We start from the raw sequence: 15,419 nt of genomic DNA, 5'->3' as shown, positions 1-15,419 counted from the left end.
ATTTCCGATGCCTAACAACAAGTTTACCGGTTTCGCGGACGACAAGACCACCGTATCCAACCCGCCCGCGACCTTGCCCGCTGAACAACACGCCAACCTGGCGAACATCAAGCTCCTGCCGTTCTCACAAAAAAAAGTCTCGGCATGGCTGTACCCACAAAATTTTTGACCTAATGCAGCAACCCGTCGGGGACCAATCTCCGACAAAAGCATGGGAAGAATTGCAGAATTTAATTTTCCTCCCCGGCCGAGACGCAGACAGAAACAGAAGGAAGATCGACCTAGACAGAGAAATCTTCCTACGTTGCCTTCCACCAGAAGTCAGGATCCAACTCCCGCAACCCCACCAGCTGGAAACAGACGACCTCATCAGGAGAGAGCAGCATCTCTTCGACGCGGCTACAGCTTCAAAACTCGCCGCAACCAACATCATCAACGAAGTATCAGCGAAAGATTCCACCTCAGACCAAACCTGCGCCACCATCACAAGGCCAAACTACCACAACCACAAAGTAACATGATGTTTCTACCATAAAAGATTCGTCTGTACCCTAACAATCTCGTTAACCAGTGGCATAACTCTTAACATAGGGTTAACGAGTCCCCTTGCAAGGTGGGAAGTGAGTGGAGATAACTAGCTTGACATTGTCTAAGCAAAATACAGAATTGTATAAGCAATAGGTTTGTGAATACACACACTGTGGGTTTAGCTTGAGCTTAACTCCCCCTCGTGAGGGGAATGGGATACAGTATAACCAAATTATCATCAAATGTAATAGCTAATCAGCTACATGGGGCTTACCTGCCATATAATCGAGATCCAGTTGACAGGGAAGAGAGATGCTGTGCCCCAAGAGAGGGGAAGATGCAGAAAAACGGACAGTCGTTCTTTCCATTCATCCCAGACTAAATCCATAACCTCGGTCCTTTGAGGGAGCAAAGGTAGTAATACCATTTGCTGAGCAGCCATCACCGGTACTACAGAGAATCTAGGGACCTGTGTGTTGCATCTTGCAGGTAGTGGGGTGTCAAGGTGGTTCGCCACCTCCATACATACGCTTGAAGAGTACCTGCATCACTGAAAATGTCTTACTGAATACCAGGGACGTGCTTACGTCCAACATCGTGAGCTCTGGGTCTTGTCCTTTCTTGATGAGAGGAAGATGGATTAATAACACAGTCAATGATCGGCCTATTCCGGAAAGAGATTATGTTCTTTGTGACCTTCCTTTTAATGCTCCCCATACTTACAAACATATGTTTACTATCAAAGCAAGCTCCTGTGCGTTTGAGATACAGCCTCAACGCTCTCACAAGATACAAAGCAACTGGTCAGGATCATCCATTAATCTGGAAGGCTGTAAATCTAGGGTCAGAGACCACCGGAATTTGAGTCTTCGCATCGAACTCAGGGACGAAGTTGAACGAGACCTGCCCCCTCACCTTCAATGGGTGATGTCGTAAGAAAGACCATGCAGATTACCAACTCTATTAGCCGAGGCTATGGCAAGCAAAAAGACAGTCTCAGTCAAGTTTCTATCAGAGACTCAACTCAGCGGCTCATACGGACCTATTACACAGGGACGTGAGACTTCCATCACGTTCCACATTGGTGGTCCAACTTCTGAGGGTAAACTTGCTCAAAGCTCCAAATAAGCACAGACAACTCTGCCAAAGAGGAAAAGGCAGGCCAACTTTAGAAACTAATCCTATTGAAAGAAGTGGAAGACACAAATATATTGCAATGGAAATATAGACTCCTTTCAATCAAAAACCAGATTCAAGGCTGAGCAATAGCCTTTTACGGCCAACACTGAGCAGTTTTTTCCTCAAATAGGTACAGTAAAAACTCGACTATTGCAGGATATTGGCTCCAAGAGGAGAGACACCCCTTCCACGATACTGACAAAAGATTGCCCACTTCGTTTGATACACCGCTGTTTACAAAAATCCTGTCTGAGTGAGATGCTGAATAACCTACAGGGAAGTTGTAGGGATGCTACTGTTTTGCAGTAAATTTTGATGTGCGGTTGACAAACCAGGTCGCAAAGTGGGGGTAATTCCCTCAGAACCTCCACCAGCAACAGTAGAAGGTCCAGTTACCATTTTGCTTGCGGCCATAGCGGAGCTATCAGCTATTCTGGTACTGGAGAGCAGTACACTGGAGAAGTTTCCAGCTTAGGGATGTAGCAAAAAGGTCAATGTTTGACGAACTTCACAAAGCTACAATTTTGTCCCTAATCCAAGGACTCAAAGACCACTTGGATCCAACCATCCAAGTCTTTCCGCTCAGCCTGCCAGCCAGAATGTTGTTCTTGCACCGTATGGACTGAGCTGACAGGAAGATCGCATTGTCCTCCGTCCAATGCAAGATTTCCATGGTTAGTTGGCAAAGTTGCCGTGAAATAGTGCAGTACTGTAGCTCCTTGTTTGTTTAGGTAGACCACTATGGTTGTGTTGTTGCTCATCAACGCTACTGTGTGACCTGCTAGAAGACACAATTGATAAAGAGCAAGGAATGTTGCATTCAACTCCACTAGGTTTAAATGGTAAAGGTGCTCTGATTCGTATCACTGTCTGGAGGTCATGTGCTGTAGCAGGTAAGCCCCCACTCTTCTTTTCATGTATTGGTAAGAGCATCAAATACAGGGGGAGGAGAAAGGAGGTCTACGGCCCAGAGAAGGTTGGAGTCGAGACTCCAACTCAGGTCTTTTTTCTGCTCTGTCCCCACCGGAATGAATATTCCAAGTGGGTCCCTCTCGAGACCAGGATACAGCCCTAGGTTTTCTCAAAAAGGCTCCAGTTCGGCAGCCTTATGTTTACCCCTACTTGGTTCCAGACAGTAATCCTGTCCGGAAATCTGCTCTGAATGAGTGTGTTCATGTGCTGGAGTCAAATGTAGTGGGGTCTTTCGAGGCAGACATGCTTGCAGAGGCTACTTTAAACATTTTTGTTAAAAGGCGAGCCTCTTTCGAGACCACTGCAAGGTTTGCATAGGAACATGGGACTGGGCGAGTTATGCTGCATCAGTGGCTTGCGCTACAGACTTCGGCGAGAAAAACCCAACAGTTTGCAGTTAGGAGGGAAGAATCATGGAAGCGTGTGAGAGCACAGCTGTTTAAACCTTTCCTGAGCAGGTAAAAACTTTTTAGTGGGTAGAGGACGCTTGTAAATTATAGGCGAGTGTGCGTGGCACGCGAGTGGATGGCGAGCAGAGCTCTCAACCAAGCCGGCGATCGCAAATGGCGCTGAAGACTCAGCAAGCCTCACAATACCAGAAGTATGACACTGTGAGAACCACCTATCTGTTGGATAATCGCTCCACTAGTCATCAGGTAACTCTGCCAGACTATGGAGAACGGGGGACAAGTCATGTTGGCATCTATGAGCCACCCTGGGGGTATGAACTACCAGGTGAGGTTAACCTCTTGCACTTACAAGTGCACCTGCCAAAGGTTTAGCATCCTCAAAAGGGGGAAGATACACAAGCCCTACTACTCATTGAGGGAGCTCACCTAGCGGTCTCACCCCTTAGGGAGATAGCGCTGGAGGAAAACTAACCTATGTTACTCCTGGGAGGATGAACAACCTCTGCCCGTGAGCTCACTGCAAAGGATGATCCTGCTAGGGTAATGAGCGGCCGAGCGCTAACCTTGGGAGGGTGGCCAGGTCTGTCCTGGTGATAAAATGCACTGGAGCAACACTCGCCAGAGTACTACTCAGCAGATCATCCGATGGGAGAAGATCTAGTGCAGAAGACAAAGGTCCGGGGGCAAGAGACCAAGCAGAAGGGCTTCTGTTGGTTCTCTGAGGGAAGAGCAGAGACCAATTCCCACAGGAATAGATGGACTGTCCTGCTGTGCTATCCAAACCAACACCTCTAGTAACATGTTCTGAAGGGAACTCAAAAGTCTCAAGGGTGGCCACAGGAGACACAAAGCGTCATGTGATGTGGACTCCAAGTGAGGAAGGTTTCTCCACCTTGGTAGGGGGAGACAGGAATAACTTCCAGACCTGAGGATTGCTCAGGAGATACATGACCATTACTCTTACTCTATTGCCCTCCAGAGGATGCCAAAAGAGAAGAGTAGGGGGGGGGGGTTACAAGGAGACGAAGTGGTCAGGATTTCTTAGACTTCGAGGAAGACCCTGAAAGCAAACCACTTTTGAACTTCTTCATCCACCTGCCATACCGCTCCCTCTGGAATGATGACCACTTCCGACACTCGGTGAAGGAGATGCCTCCGTGTAGGAGTGTCTTCTGAACAGAGGAATAAGACGGTGAGGATCTATCTCCCCTGAAGACATGAACGTACTGCAATAGCTGCCTGCTATGCCAGGACACACCCGTTCGTTAACAACCACAAAATTAACATTCATGCCTGAAAAAGAAAATTAGTAAAGATTTTATTGACAACCAGTTCCAGGAGCATGGAAGAGAATGTCTGTTCTCAACCATGGCTAACATCAAAGTGGGGTTATTGTGAGTGAACCACTGCTACCACTGATAACAACTGGTTGTTAACACTTCATTAAAAAAATTTTATAGCTGTGTTCCAGCTTAAGCTAATTTCTATCTTCCATGTAAAAACCAGGGGTTAGTATTCGTGTTGGAACAACTAGAATTTCATAAAATCATATCAGTTTAGAATAGGACAAGAAACCATAGTAAAGCTTGTAGAGGATATAATGGTAGGAAAATGTTATTTTCATTAGTAAAATAAATTTTTGAATATACTTACCCGATAATCATGTAGCTGTCAACTCCGTTGCCCGACAGAATTCTACGGGAGGGATACGCCAGCTATCACTATACTAGAAGGGGGTGTACTCACAAGCGCCACCTGTGGCCAGGTACTACAGTACTTGTTGTTGACGCCACCTCACTTTTTCCTCGGTCCACTGGTTCTCTATGGGGAGGAAGGGTGGGTCAATTAAATCATGATTATCGGGTAAGTATATTCAAAAATTTATTTTACTAATGAAAATAACATTTTTCAATATTAAACTTACCCGATAATCATGTAGCTGATTCACACCCAGGGGGGTGGGTGAAAAACCAGTGTACAAGACTAAAGGATAGCTAAGTATCCCGTATTTCATATAATCAGTTATCCACAATAACAATGAAATAATAAGTACCTGGTAAGGAAGTCGACTTGAACCGTTACTCTGCCTTTAATAAGATCGTCTTCCTTACTGAGCGCAGCGTTCCTCTTGGAAGGCTGAATCAACTCAAAGGTGCTAAAGTATCAAGGGCTGCAACCCATACTAAAGGACCTCATCACAACCTTTAACCTCGGCGCTTCTCAAGAAAGAATTGACCACCCGCCAAATCAACAAGGATGTGGAAGGCTTCTTAGCCGACCGTACAACCCATAAAAAGTATTCAAGAGAAAGGTTAAAAGGTTATGGGATTATGGGAATGTAGTGGCTGAGCCCTCGCCTACTACTGCATTCGTTGCTACGAATGGTCCCAGGGTGTAGCAGTACTCGTAAAGAGACTGGACATCTTTGAGATAGAATGATGCGAACACTGACTTGCTTCTCCAATAGGTTGCATCCATAACACTCTGCAGAGAATGGCTCTGTTTGAAGGCCACAGAAGTAGCTACAGCTCCCACTTCATGTGTCCTTACCTTCAGCAAAGCAAGGTCTTCTTCCTTCAGATGAGAATGTGTTTCTCTAATCAGAAGCCTGAATAGTCAGAAACTGAGTTCTTAGAACTTGGAAAAGAAGGTTTCTTGATAGCACACTATAAGGCTTCTGATTGTCCTCGTAAAGGTTAAGACCTTTTTAGATAGTACCTAAGAGCTCTAACTGGGCAAAGTACTCTCTCCAGTTCATTCCCCACCAAGTTGGACAGGCTTGGGATCTCGAACGACTTAGGCCAAGGACGTGAAGGAAGCTCGTTTAGCAAAAACCGAGCTGCAAGGAACATGTAGCCGTTTCAGATGTGAAAACAATGATCCTGCTGAAGGCGTGGATCTCACTTACTCTTTTAGCTGTTGTCAAGTACACGAGGAAAAGAGTTTTTAATGTGAGGTCCTAAAAAGAGGCTGATTGGAGAGGTTCAAATCTTGATGACATAAGGAACCTTAGGACCACGTCTAGATTCCAGCCTGGAGTGGACAACCGACGTTCCTTTGAGGTCTCAAAAGACCTAGGGAGGTCCTGTAGATCTTTGTTGGTGGAAAGATCCAAGCCTCTGTGGCGGAAAACCGCTGCCAACATACTTCTGTAACCCTTGATCGTAGGAGCTGAAAGGGATCTTACTTTCCTTAGATATAACAGGAAGTCAGCAATCTGGGTTACAGTGGTACTGGTTGAGGAAACTGCATTGGTCTTGTACCAGCTACGGAAGACTTCCCCTTGAGACTGATAGATTCCGAGAGTGGATGTTCTCCTTGCTTTGGCAATCGCTCTGGCTGCCTCCTTCGAAAAGCCCCTAGCTCTTGAGAGTCTTTCGAAAGTCTGAAGGCAGTCAGACGAAGAGCGTGGAGGATTGGGTGTACCTTCTTTACGTGAGGTAGACGTAGAAGGTTCACTCCTAGAGGAAGAGTCCTGGGAATGTCGACCAGCCATTGCAGTACCTCTAAGAACCATTCTCTCGCGGGCCAGAGCGGAGCCAACCAACGTCAGCCGTGTCCCTTGCGAGAGGAGAACTTCTGAAGTACCCTGTTGACAATCTTGAACGGCGGGAATGCATACAGGTCGAGATGGAACCAATCCAGCAGAAAAGCATCCACGTGAACTGCTGCTGGGTCTGGAATCGGAGAACAATACAATAGAAGTCTCTAGGTTATCGAGGTAGCGAACAGATCTATGGTTGGCTGACCCCACAGGGCCCAAAGTCTGCTGCAAACATTCTTGTGAAGGGTCCACTCTGTGGGGATGACCTGACCCTTCCGGCTGAGGTGATCTGCCATGACATTCATACCGCCCTGAATGAACCTCGTTACCAGCGTGAGCTTTCGATCTTTAGACCAGATGAGGAGGTCCCTAGCGATCTAGAACAACTTCACGAAAGAGTCCCTCCCTGCTTGAAGATGTAAGCCAGGGCTGTGGTGTTGTCAGAGTCCACCTCCACCACTTTGTTAAGCTGGAGGGACTTGAAGTTTATCAAGGCCAGAAGAACCGCCAACAACTCCTGCAATTGATGTGAAGTGTCCTTTGCTCCTGATTCCATATTCTCGATCATTCCTGTCCGTCCAAAGTCGCACCCCAGCCCGTGTCTGATGTGTCCGAGAGGAGACGGCGGTCGGGTTTCTGAACAGCCAAAGGTAGACTTCCTTGAGAAGAAAGCTGTTCTTACACCACACGAGAGAAGACCTCCTCTCTTCGGAAACAGGAACTGAGACCGTCTCTAGCGTCATGTCCTTTATCCAGTGAGCAGCTAGATGATACTGAAGGGGGGGAGGAGGATTCTCCCTAACACGATGAACAGGGCCAGCGATGAAAGTGTCCCTGTTAGACTCATCCACTACCCGACTGAGCATCGGTTCCTTCTCAGCATGCTATGGATGCATTCTAGGGCTTGGAAGATCCTTGGGGCCGACGGAAAAGCCCGAAAAGCTCGACTCTGAAGATCCATACCCAGGGAGACAATGGTCTGGGATGGGATGAGCTGAGACTCCTCAAAATTGACCAGGAGGCCCAGTTCCTTGGTCAAATCCATAGTCCATCTGAGAATCTCCAGACAGCGACGACTTGTGGGAGCTCTTAAAAGCCAGTCGTCTGACGGAGCCGGACACAAGATCATGGTACTGCTGCACAGTCTGTGAACTGTCAACCATGGGGAAGCGAGGAAGTACAGTGACAACCCGAAGCTGTCTAGACTGTCTGGGTCGTACAGACAACTCCTTATCGGGTTGCTGAGGTTGCCGCACTGCGTCACAACAAGTCACTTCTGCTGGTTGTTGAACGTCTTCCCAGTGACACACTGACTCCGTAAACAAAAAATCCTTTAACAAGGACTAAGCTTGGACTGCATGTCTTGCAACCCAGCTCAAGGTCTAAGGGAGCAGGTGTGGTAACAGACGGGGTTAGTGACTGAAGTGGAACCATTACCTTCCCTGGAAGCATGTTATGCTTAAATAAAAGTCCATAGGAGGCTACGCAGCTAAAGGCTCCTCTCCAAATGACAGAGTCCTCAAGGGAATATCAGAAGGAGGGAGAAAAGCACTTTCTCATCTACAGGGACCATATCCGAGAAAAGTTAAGTTCTCTCAGTGAGGGTTTCAATGGTGCAAAAGCAGCAGACTAGAAGGCAACGTTATGAAACTGCTTGACAGTCTAGTGAGTTGGCAACAACCAAAGATGTATGACTGAGAAGCATGCGGTAAGGTATGCAGAGCATGTTGTATGCAGAGCATGCTGTATGTAGAGCATGTTGTATGCAGAGCATGCTGAATGCAGAGCATGCTGTATGCAGAGCATGTTGTATGCAGAGCATGCTGAATGCAGAGCATGCTGTATGCAGAGCATGTTGTATGCAGAGCATGCTGTATGCAGAGCATGCTGTATGTAGAGCATGTTGTATGCAGAGCATGCTGAATGCAGAGCATGCTGTATGCAGAGCATGTTGTATGCAGAGCATGCTGTATGCAGAGCATGCTGTATGCAGAGCATGCTGTATGTAGAGCATGCTGTAAGGAAAGCAGAGCGTGTTGCATGGCGTTTAACGTTTCTCAGAAATTCCATGACCAGTGCTAGAGTGCTTCATGCATGCTTGCATGGGGTTTTAATATCAACATAATATTTACCTTACATTCATAACTCATGATTCATTTTTGTTTTGAAGATATTTTTGCCATATTTTGCGATATTGTTAAAAATATATTGCAAGGAATACATATATATTTTTATATAAGTAAGACAAATAACCTCCATTATCATAATGTTTGTGTAGGCATACATGTATATGATTACAAAACGGATTTTGAGCGAAGCGAAAAATCTATTTTTGGGTGAGATAGCCATGGCGTCCTGATGGAAGGTTCCTGTTTGGTAGCTTCCTTGGGTATAAGACTACTAAGATATTCCCAGAGAATTTAACCACAGGTTATCACAGAATTCTAACTTCTGGAGCGAGTATCTCAAAGGTTTCCCTTTAAGACATCGTAATACAACAGGGGACACGCATGTCTGGTCGTGCCACATAGCTATCTCCACCCCGAACAGAGTTAACGCTTCGGTGTGTAAGGGCTGAGAATAGCTGGGAGCCGTTCCACAGCTAATCTCACTCGTGGCTACTACTGATACTCGAGACGTAAACAAACGGACGCCATTGCTCTAATGACGTCACGAGCGTCTTTATCCTGGCGCCAGTTGCTGCCCATCACCATGATACAATTGTGTAGGGTGGGAACAAACTGACGAAGTAGTAGGGAGGGTCCATCAGGACGCCATGGCTATCTCACCCAAAAATAGATTTTTCGCTTCGCTCAAAATCCGTTTTTTGGGCTCAAGCCATGGCGTCCTGATGGAAGAGTACCAGAGAATCAATGTATCGTGGTAGATTTTCCCCCAGAGTTAAGTGCCTAGGCATTGACAAAATAGCAAAGTAATCTTAGATAAGAACCATAGGAACGAAGTATCCTGCCCCCCATTGGTAGGAAGTTCCCATGGGCTATGCCGACGTCAAAGTGGTATTGAAGGACTATTCATCTTGACAGAAGAGCTTTTTAAGAGCTTAGAGATGAAGCAGAATGTTTGATATTTGTATAGGAACATTCTGAGTAGGTCAGTGGTGGTTGGGCACTGTGTGTAGGATTCATCTCCTGATTATCAGAAGTAAGTATTCGAGTAGGAACCTTACTGAGACAAGGTGAATATAATTTAAGGATAGACATCTTAAATTCTTCATGACCATAAGAAAGGAGGAATAAATAAAACTATGACAGTATGTATTTCATAGTAAGTAGGAGCTGAAAGAGACGCATAAGTAATAAAATAGAAATTTTATTTCACAATGCAGAAATTAAATAATTTACAGCAAAAGTAAAGTTCATTTACAGTAATAATAATGTACATAGAAATAAAGGCTTGCTCTTGGATCTGAAAGGGAATTTCAGGATTAGTAGGTACTCGTTCTCGAGGAACGCAAGTCTTTAAATAACACATCATGCTCAAGGCATGCGGCACTTGTGTAACACTATGACATTTCACCTGGGATAAGAACAGTTATAAAAGCACTAAGTGTTTTTAGACATCACTATGAATCACTCGAGGGTCAACATAGGCACCCGAAGAGTTAGAGTCCCAAATAACTCACTGTTCTACGCAGAGTTAGGTGCAGGTTTCATAACACTACCTGCGGCTACCACAAAATGTTTGATTTCGTGCACTTGTTTCGCATAATGTTTAAAGAAAACTCGCGAGGACTTCCAGCCCGTAAAGTTTTTAAGGCTCTCAAAGTCCATGCTCTGAAAGAAGTTCAGAGAAGATGCCACTTTTCTAGGATCATGACCAGCGGGTGTACTGTTCGGATCCGCTCTGCGAATGAAGTAGGTGATTTTCGCTCTTAATTGTTTCAGTGACAGGTCGCTGCCCGATGTTTCTCCTTTGAAGAGTTGGCCTCCACCAAAGTTTGAAGTTCTGCGAAGATAGACCTTGAGGCTCTCTACTGGACATAGAGAGACATCCTCCTTCAGGGGGCATATTCTCCAAGGGCCCCATCTTTTGGTGGGTAATTCATTTTTGGCGAGAAACGTCGGATCAGGGGAGAGGGTCACTTCTCCTGAATCAGCAAACAGGATGTGTCCCTCTTCTCTTGATAATGCCACTATTTCGCTGACTCGAGCTCCCGAGGCGAGAGCAAATAAAAATATAACTTTCTGAGTCAGATCCTTGAGGGGGCATGAATCGTTGTCCAAGTTGGAGGCGAAATGGAGCACCTTGTCTAGTGACCAGGAGATCGGTTTCGGAGGGGGTGCTGGGCGTAGGCGAGCACATGCTTTCGGCAGTTTGTTAAAGATGTCGCTGGACAGATCAATTTGGAAAGCGTATAGAATTGGTCTAGTCAAAGCCGATTTGCAGGTCGAAATCGTATTGGCTGCTAATCCTTGTCCATGAAGGTGAATGAAGAAGGACATGCAGAAATCAATGGTGATTTCTTTAGGATTTTTTGCTTTAACAAAGGAGACCCATTTCTTCCAGGATGATTCATATTGCCGTCTCGTGGATACGGTCTTGTATTCCTCTAGGAAGTCTAGACTTTTCTTCGAGATCCCAAACCTCTTCTTTGCGGCAAGGGAGAGAAAATCATGAGATGAAGGTCCTTGATTTTCGATGATGAAGCGAAGACAGTCGACTTCTGTACTTGTTGAGAGAGAACTGGGCCCGGGAGAGGGATCAGCTTGGGCTGCAGCTCCAGGACCAGGGGGTACCAGTTGCTCCGGGGCCACTTGGGAGCCACTAGGGCCGCTGTCCCTTTGAAGGTTCTCAGTTTGGAGAGGACTTTCAACAGAAGGTTGGTGGGAGGGAACAGGTATATCTTGGACCATCTGTTCCAGTCCAGTGACATGGCGTCCACCGCTTCTGCCTTGGGGTCCTCGTACGGGGCTACGTACAGAGGAAGTTGATTGTTGTCGCTCGTTGCAAAGAGATCTATCTGAAGTTCTGGGACTTGATGAGAGATGAAGGAGAATGATCTTGCGTCTAGAGACCATTCCGACTCTATCGGGTTTGTCCGAGATAGAGCATCCGCTGTCACGTTGCGGAATCCTTGTAGGTGAACTGCAGACAGGTGCCACTTCTTCTTCTCCGCCAGACGGAAGATTGGGAGAAGCACCTGATTTATCTGGGGCGATCTTGAGCCTTGGCGATTGAGACAACGAACTACCACCGAGTTGTCTAGGGTTAGACGGATGTGGATCGAGGGCGGCGGGGATAGCTTCTTCAGAGTAAGAAGGACCGCCATGGCCTCCAAGATGTTTATGTGGAACGTCTTGAATAGTGGAGACCAGGTCCCTTGAGCTTGTTTCAGGTGGGAGTGACCTCCCCAGCCCTCCAGTGAGGCATCCGTGTGGATGTTGAGTGAAGGAGGAGGGTGTTGGAGAGGAATGGACCTTTTCAGGGCCATTGCTTCCGACCACGGCTTTAGGAGGCGTCGAAGTCTGTTTGGAAGCCGTCTCTTGAGGTCTCTTCGAGCGATGGATGCCGATCGTCTCCAGACTCCCGCGGCATCCTTTAGCTGTGCACGAAGCACTGGGTTTGTCACTGAGGCGAATTGTAGAGAGCCTAGAACTCGTTCCTGCTGTCGTCTTGAAATGCGTTTGGATTTCAGTAGTCGCTTGACAGACCCTGCTATTTCCTTCCTTTTCTTCTGGGGGATGGAAAGGCGGTGTGACTGAAGATTCCAGTGGATTCCCAGCCACTGAAACTTCTGAGCTGGAGAGAGGCGAGATTTCTTCTCGTTGATCTTGAATCCCAGGTGTTCTAGGTACTGGGTAACTTCGTCGCAAGACTTTGTACACTCTTCGGGCGATGGAGCCCAGACTAGCCAGTCGTCGAGGTAGGCCATCACCTGGACGTTTCTTAGGCGGAGCTGTTGTACTATGGCGTCTGCCAGCTTCGTGAAGATCCGAGGGGCCACATTGAGGCCGAATGGCATGGCCCGGAAGGCGTAGCTTTTCCTTTGGAGTCGAAATCCTAGGTAGGAGGAAGCGTGATGGTTCATTGGAATGTGCCAATAGGCATCCGCCAGGTCTATAGAGACCGTGTAGGAACCTTGAGGCAGAAGGGTCCTTATTTGTTGAAGCGTCAGCATCTTGAATTTGTTGTTCTCTATGAACTTGTTGAGGGGGGATAAGTCCAGAATGACTCTGAGCTTGTCTGAGTCCTTCTTGGGAACGCAAAACAGTCTCCCTTGGAACCTGGTGGACTTTACCTTCCTTATCACCTTCTTGTTCAAGAGGTCTAGAACATATTCTTCCAGAATGGGGGTCGATTGTTGGAAGAACCGCTGGAAGATTGGGGGTGGTTGCACCCAACTCCAGCCTAGACCGTTCTTGATGATGCTGTGTGCCCAAGGATCGAAGGTCCAACGATCCTGGAATTGGCGGAGTCTTCCTCCCACCGGAAGCACTTCATTGCTTCTGGTGTCCCGAGGACTTGTTGCCTCGGCCGCTAGCTCCCTTTCCTCCTCTACCTCTGGAGGGACGACGAGAGGCGTCTCTGCTTGCACCCCTGGACGAGCCTCTACCTCTGGCATGAAAGGTAGTGGATGGCTGTTCAAAGGCAGGGGTGAAGACCGGTGACTGTGACAACACCGGTTGGGGGACCAATTGAAAGGTCTGTTGTGGTTGGGCAACCACTTGGGAGGTAGCGGGTCCCGGAAACTGACGTCTTTGTTGACGTTGCTGGGGTTTCGGTTTCTGAGGTTTCCTCTTAGGCTGAGGTCCATCGTCCTGAGAGGTTTTCCTTTTCCTGGACATGCCCCACTTGTGGAGAAGGTTCCTATTCTCCGTGGCGGCTCTGTCCGTTATTTCCTTGACAAGGTCCGAAGGAAACAGGTGCTTTCCCCAGATGTTGGAGGAAATCAGCCTCCGGGGTTCGTGTTTCACGGTGGCACCGACAAACACGAATTCGCGACAGGCTCTACGAGCCTTTATGAAATGGTACAAGTCCTTCATTACCGTCAGTAAGTGGGATTTGGCCAGTACCATGTAGTGATCGGGTACTGCTGTGTCACAGGCCATAACTTCAAGTTGGACTTGATGAGAAAGAGACGCTGCAAGCCTCTCCTTCGTGTCTTGTTCCCGGCGAAGGAGGTGATCATTGAGCTTAGGGAGGTCTTCATTAAACTGACGTCCGGCAACGTCAGGATCGAGCCTACCCACAACGAAAGTATGTTGGACATCTTTCCATTGTCTAGTGTCAGGGGGCGTTACGATGGAGAAGGGTCTGCACTCCTCCAGTGCAGGGCAGGGTTTCCCTTCTTCCGCCGCCTTAAGGCATGCAGCCAAGGCCTTTTCCAAAAATGGAAGAATCGCAGTGTCGGGAGCGACATAAGTAGGATGCTTCTTGCTCAAGGCAGGAAGCTTAGAGCAGGTAAAGCCCCTGCTCTTAAATGCGGAGGCTAGCATAGCCTGGGCCTTTGCGAGATCGAACACTATCTCTTCCTTAGGTTCGGTCTCCTCCTTCGAGGCAGGTTCAGAACGAAGCCGGACGTAACAGTCCGGGTAGGCCTCGAAGCTTGGGAAGAATTCCACATCTTCCAACGGGACCGTGCCGATTTTGTCACTAACAAAGATCCTGCCGGTCGCAATAACCATATGCTCTGCATACCTCCACGGGTTGGCATGAGAGCAAGCTGGGAGATCCTTAACCGAGATCTTCTTCGGTTCTCTGGATCCAATCATAGACCTGATGGACTCCTGGTTCTCCTTCAGTCTGTCGTCCATGACAGCTCTAATCAGTCGGATCAGTTCTTGTGTAGAGGAAGAAGGATCCGGGGTCGAGGAGGTAGACGGAATGGACACATCCGTCGGTGTAGGAGTAGGCGGAGGGATGGACGAGGGAGTAGCTCCAATCTCCGACTCGGTGTATTCCACCTTGTCTTCGTCCTCTTCGGCTCCTTGAGCCATAAGCGTCTTCTCCGTGTCTTCCGAGACGTCAGAGATCTGTTCATCCTCTTCGGAATCTAGGCGACACTCGTGCATGGACTGAGCCATGACCACATCAGGTTCCACCGTAATTTGGACAGTGGGGATTGCTTCCTTTGGAACCACTGAATCAGGGGAGGCCTTAGGGAACAGCAGGGACCTCAGTTCTTCGGTGGCCAGGTACGGTCCAGTGGCATTCCTCTGAAAACCACGCACCCACTTGCGCAGTTTCTCACGAGCAATGTCTCTAACCTCCGCTGAGGGAGGGTTATGGAAGGCCTCAACTAGGTAGGCCTGGCAGACCGTACAATCCAGTGGATTCCAGAACTTCCAATCCCCTCTCTTGTCTGAGCAAGGGGCGTGAGTCCTGCACGCCGTATGTCCGTAAAACTGGGAGCGTTTCACGGCACAGTATGCGAAATCGCACTTCATCTGCTCCTCCTGTGGAAGAAAGAGAAAATGAGTATGGGGGAGTCATAGGAATGGCTCTTAAATTAAGTTAATATTAATCATTAATTTTAACTTATATAAGGTGTGATGCATAGAGAGTGAAACAGTAAAGGAGAACACGCTCCATGCATCTCGCCCGGCTGGTTACCATAGGCTTGGTCCTGGGATAATCCAAATGACCGAGATCATTGGATACAGTTTCCTAGGATTCCCATTATATTGGAACTCCATGGAAAGCCAAGGACAAGGTTGGGATCGAATTCATTCGGTTCCCAGATAAGAGCCAGAAGGTCTCATTAAGGGTAACTGCTTCTGGCAACCAGCCGTGCTAAGATGCACATAGCATGCTGGAAATAGAAG

At 47.6% G+C, this 15,419-nt stretch overlaps 1 protein-coding gene across 3 annotated transcripts in view; it reads right to left on the bottom strand.

The window, feature by feature from the left end:
- LOC137653575 (uncharacterized) overlaps positions 1 to 15,419 on the bottom strand; it is a 343,186-nt gene that overhangs the window by 119,063 nt on the left and 208,704 nt on the right. The window lies entirely within an intron of this gene.

The sequence above is a fragment of the Palaemon carinicauda genome, chromosome 1 (assembly GCF_036898095.1).
Source record: "Palaemon carinicauda isolate YSFRI2023 chromosome 1, ASM3689809v2, whole genome shotgun sequence".
NCBI lineage: Eukaryota > Metazoa > Arthropoda > Malacostraca > Decapoda > Palaemonidae > Palaemon > Palaemon carinicauda.
The sequence above is the reverse complement of the archived record's forward strand: the minus strand, read 5'-3'. Positions and strand labels throughout refer to the sequence as shown.